We start from the raw sequence: 5420 nt of genomic DNA, 5'->3' as shown, positions 1-5420 counted from the left end.
TGGAATAATACTAGGGATGGATCTCAGAAGCCCTGTGGGAAGATTCTACCTATATCAAACTTTGGAACAAGAAAAGTGAATCCACAGACATTACATTAGTGGTTTTCTGGGAGCAAGGTGATGAACATGGTGACAAGCAAGGACAGGAAGGAGCCTATGAGGGACGTGGACAAGTTCCATGTCTCCATTGGGGGAAGGTGGTCATGTGGATGTATGCACATGTGTCAATAAAACTGAATACTCAAAATGTGTAATTATTGCATGTAAATTAAACCTAATGCAGTTGATTTTTTTTAAATACACATTTGCAGGAGGATGAGTGACTTCTCCATTGCTGGTTAGAAATATCAAAATGGCATACCTTTGGAAACAGTTTCTTATAAAGTTGAACACTATACTTACCTTACAATATAGCAGTTTTTACTTGTATTTTCCCAAAAGTAAATGTGGATCCATAAAAGGCTTGTGCACAGGGCCAGGGATATAGCTCAGTGGCATAAGCACCTGTCTGGCAAGTACAAGGTCCCTAGTTCAATCCCCGGTACCACAAAAAACAAAGACAAGCAAGCAAAAGACTTGTGTACAAAATTTTCATAACAGTTTGTTCATAATAATAATAAATTATAAATAACCTACACAGGGCTGGCCAAATAGCTCAGCAGATTAAAGTGCCTGCAAGCAGGCACAGGGGCTGAGGGTTCGATCCCGGAGGCTTGCCATGCTGGCCCTGCCCTCGGGATGCGCTGAGATGGCAATTGAGACTGGGTGTTGTGATGCATGCCTGTAATCCCAGCACTTGGGAGGCTGTAAACAGGTAGATTACTATGAGTCAGATCCAGTAGTGAGACCCTGAACACCCTGTAGACCCTTCCCTAAAATACGATAAATAAATAAAAATAAACAACCTAAACTAGTATGAAGAAACTTATTTATCTAATGGAATATAACTGAAACTTATTTACCTAATGGAATATGACCTAACAACAGAAGGAATGAACTGCTTAGCTATACAACAGAACAAATGAATCTTAGAGAAATTATGCTAAGCAAAAGATGCCCGATATGTCAAAGAATGCGTTGGTTTTCCCCCTAATTTCTACCTTCAGTATGTTTGCATTACACAGTGATTACATTCATCATGGGGATTTGGTTCACGTACATGACACATCTTACTTTTTCACCCCTGCAATCTCTCGATCCTTTTCCAGTTGCAAACGATCTCATCTATCTCCCTGTCTCCTATCGACAGTGCAGCACGTGATGCTATTTACATGGATATTATAGAACAAGTAAGTCTACAGCGTAACAGCCACGAGGGGCAGGGTGGGAGGCAGACAGGGCATTGTACACTGGGAGCATCAAGACGTTCTCTGAGGGCTGTACAACTGTGCTGTGTCTCGGCTAGAGGGGAGTTGCATGGCTCTATGTGCATTTATTAAGATCCCTAAGCACTAAGTGGACATAAACACCAGGGCTTGGTCCTCTCAGCTGAGGCTGGATTGCTGTAACCTGAGCCGGAAGCCATGGAATGGAAGTTTAGGGAAGAAGGTGAGACTGCACTCTGCCCTGCAGTTCATCCCCTTTGCACCCCAGTGCTCTGGAATCCACTGGCAATTGCGACCGCACAGTCCACGTGCTCTTGGTGTGTCCATCTTCCTTCCCAAGGAGGAGGAGGGGCTCTGACATCTTGAGAGTGGATGCTTTCCTCCGGGGCGCCCCAGGATGTAACAAGAAAAACGGATGTGGGCCTGGCCAAGCAGGCGCTCTGGCAACACCCTTATTAAATTGGGGCAAAAAGCAGGTAGAAGACACCTGCAGCCACAGAATAGTTCAGCCTGGAGCTGAAGCGAGGTGACTGCCTATGGGTGCACATGGCTGCCCTGCCCAGCACAGGTCGAGTAGCCTGGGGAAACCCTGTGTGTCTGCAGGCCCTCTGGGGTCTAGTGACCCCTTCGTCTCTATATTCTTATTCTTCTTCTTTTTTCAGGTACTAAAGGTTAATCTCAAGGCCTTTGTACCCAGCTAAATCACCAGCCTATTTACCGATTGATTGACAGGGCCTCACTAAGTTTCACAGTTGCCTAGGCTGGGTAGGAATTTGAGATTCTCCTGCCTCAGCCTCTCAGAGAGCTGGGATTACTGGTGTGTGCCACCATGCGTGGCTCATTCCTTGTTCTTTAACGTGCATATTGTACTTCTGGGCTGAATCTATAGATAAACTACATTGTGCTTTGTTGTGGGGGGAAGGAAAGGAAACTATCCAGGTCATGTTCAGTGAGCAGGCACCAGTGGGATCTGATCCCACGCGGGCACGGGGTGGGCCCGGGGAGCCAGGCAGGAGTGGGGGCCGGGTCGTCAGAGGGGCGCCGGGGCGGGGTTAGGGGGTCCAGCTGCCCTGGGTCCCCTGGCGGTGGGCCTTGGCGTCTCCGTTGAACGCGCTGCCTGGTCGCGCCCCCTAATGGCGGCTGCTGTAACACCAACACCCGGAGGCCGCGTCTGACCCGGAGGCCGCGTCTGATCCGCAGGCGGTGTCTGATCCCGAGGCCGCGTCTGCCTCGCGGCCCTGCCTCTGCAATCCTCCGCGCCCGCCCGGCGGGTCTCCCACCCCAAAGCAGAGGCGGAGACCCAAAGACGCCCCTTTTCCCTAGTCGGCAGAATAGCGAAGAAAGCGCGTGTTGTTGGGTTGCCGTGAAGATGCAAGGAGCAGATGTGGGTAAAGCGCTTAGGATGGCCCATTCCGAGCTTCCACCCGGAGCCTTCCTGAATTTTCCTGTGTGTGGATAAGTGGCCTGGGTCAAAAGAGAAACCTGTGAAACGACCTCTGTCCTCTCCCAGCCTGAACGCTGGGGGGAGCTCCGGCCTCATCCAGACCCCAGGCTTTTGTAAGGTAGGGAGGTGTGAGGAGAGGCGAGGGGAGGGGAGCAGGGGAGGAGGAAGGAGAGTTTCAGTAAACACTTAGCCTAACTGGGACCTGACTTAGAGAGTGTGTGGATTTAAAGGGTGCCGAGGCTTGACCCACGGAGCAAAGAGAAGAGGGGGTCGGTACCCACGGGACCTGAATGGAAGGCCTGCTAAATTAGCTGCCTATCCCATGCTGCCCTGAATCTGAGGCTTCCTAACTCTCAGCTCGCTGCCCGGGATTCCTGCACCCAGCTGGAGAAGGGGACAGAAGAGAGGAGAGTAGAGGCGCTCCTGTTTACCCAGCTCCATGAGGGAGGGTGGAAGTAGCAGGGGGGTGGAGGCTCTGTGGGAGGGTGCTGGGGAGCTGGAGAGGAGGTTGCTTCTGCGTCTCTCATCTGGGGGCGCAAGACTGCCCAGAGCCTTTCCTGCATAGCCTCCTGGAGAGTGTTGTGTGGACCCCATAGTAGTGTTCTGAGCCGGAAATGCAGGCTGGGCTCTGAGGTCAATTCCCTACAGAGTGGGCAGAGGTGGGCTTGGGCCCCAAACCTAGGTGCGCTCCACTACTTATGGCCTTGTAGGAGCCAGCCCTGAAGGCCTGCGAGGGTCCTCTAAGCCAGCAGGTCCCAACCATTTTGGCACCAGGGACCAATTTTTACCTTTGTGGAAAACAATCTTTTTTCCAGATGTGGTTATGGAGGTGGTGAGGGATAATTCAATAGAGCCTGCAATCCAGCAATTCTAGAGGTGGGGCACGGCATGAAATGTATGCAAATACAGATAAACCTGTGCTTGCTGCTGCCTTTCACTGAGGCTTCCTTCTTACCACAGCCTGGGGCCCGGGATTTTGCCTGAAGCCTGGACCTGAGCTCCCCCCTGGTCTCACTGCTGCTGTTCTTCATGTGCTGAACCATGACCCCTCCGAATGTGCGGTGTCCCTGCCTTCTTACCTTTGTCCACATCTTCACCTGTTCCATCTGCCTGTTCTCCTGTACTTTTGACTCTTGAAACCCAGCCCAAATCCCTTCCTGATCTCTGAAGTGAATGAGCTCCTAGCACTTGTACTTTGCCCTACGTTAAGCTCTTACTCTTGCTTGAAGTATATGCTGTGGAAGGTCAGGGACAAGTGCCTGCCACCTTCCCCTTGCACAAAGGGAGCTAAATGGAGAAAGGGAATGCATGAGTGACAACTGGAGGGCCCTCATCCTCTCCATTCATGTGGGACAGTCCCTTGGGCCTCACAGGGGAGGGGAAGCTCCTGGTGAGTCCTCCATGAAGGGCCAGCTCGTTGACTGCTCCCCATGAGGGACCTTGCTCAGGCTGCTGTTCTGCCTTGGGCTCCTTGGCTTCTTGTCCTTTGCTCCAGCAGACCTCTGCCCCCTAAAGAGAGTCTTTACCTGGCCCTACTTTTTCAGCCCCTGCCTCCTGAAAGCCATTCTTCTCCCCATCTTCCTATCCTCTGTACATGGACTTGACCTTGCCTGGGCATCATCTCCTCAACTTTTGAAACCTGCCATATTTGATTCCCCACTGAGCCACTTCCCAAGTCCCTCTTCCCTACCAGCCTAACCAAGCTGGTTGCTCCACTGTGCCTATGTGGTACACTCCCCATGGTAGACACTCTTAGTTCTTATCCACAGCTGCTTTTCATTGTGTGCAGAAAACAGAATTATCCTTCCCAACTCCAAGGCATCTAGACAGGGCCACATAACTATTTCTCTTGCTGCTGGGCTGGAAGTGGAGTGCAGTGTACTCTCTGGTGAGCCAAAGCATGCGCTTACAGGGAGAAGTCTTCCTGGACCTCCTCCTCCTGGCTCATCAGTCACGATGACCTGCTGAGATGCAGGCACCTTGGGGTCCATGCAGAAGGAGTGTTGGGCTATGCTGGTGAGCTGCAGCTCTGGAGAGTCACCCAGAGGTGACTTTGTGAGAGTGAAGGTACACATGTGGTGAGAGTGTATCTCCATGGCAGAGTGCTTGCCTCGTGTGTGCCAAGTCCATGGGTTTCATTCGAAGAGAGAGAGGTGAGACATTGAGTCACATGACTGAGATTGGTGAGGCTTGTTATAGTAGCATAGGTGAGCCTGTCCCAATGGTTTACTGATTAAAGCTGTTTTTAAAATAGAAAACTGTAAACTGTAAAGACCTGTGCACATTTTATTATTGTTATTGTCAAGACGGAGCAGGTGCCTAGCAAGGCAGGGATTCCAAGAAGGTGGGGAATCATCCTCAGTGTGGCCATGTGGCGGGACTTGGATGGAGGTAGAGAGGAGAAGCATAGTCAGTGTGTGCCTGGATGAAGGCTTTCTCTCATTTATGATCTTCCAAGGGCCTGCCCAGGACCTGACTTCATAATCTCTGATGCAAGGATATAGTGAATGTAGCACTACTGGCAGTAGATGATATTTCTCCTATGTATTTAATTCCTGTGGTTGAGAAAGGTTAGCCTTTTTCTCCTGGATTTTCAGTCAGGCTGTCTGTCTGTCTGTCTGCTCTCTCTCTTTCTGTCTCTCTCTCTCTCT

Source organism: Octodon degus, unplaced genomic scaffold (genome assembly GCF_000260255.1).
Source record: "Octodon degus isolate 3935 unplaced genomic scaffold, OctDeg1.0 scaffold00008, whole genome shotgun sequence".
In the NCBI taxonomy this organism is placed as follows: domain Eukaryota; kingdom Metazoa; phylum Chordata; class Mammalia; order Rodentia; family Octodontidae; genus Octodon; species Octodon degus.
The sequence above is the reverse complement of the archived record's forward strand: the minus strand, read 5'-3'. Positions refer to the sequence as shown.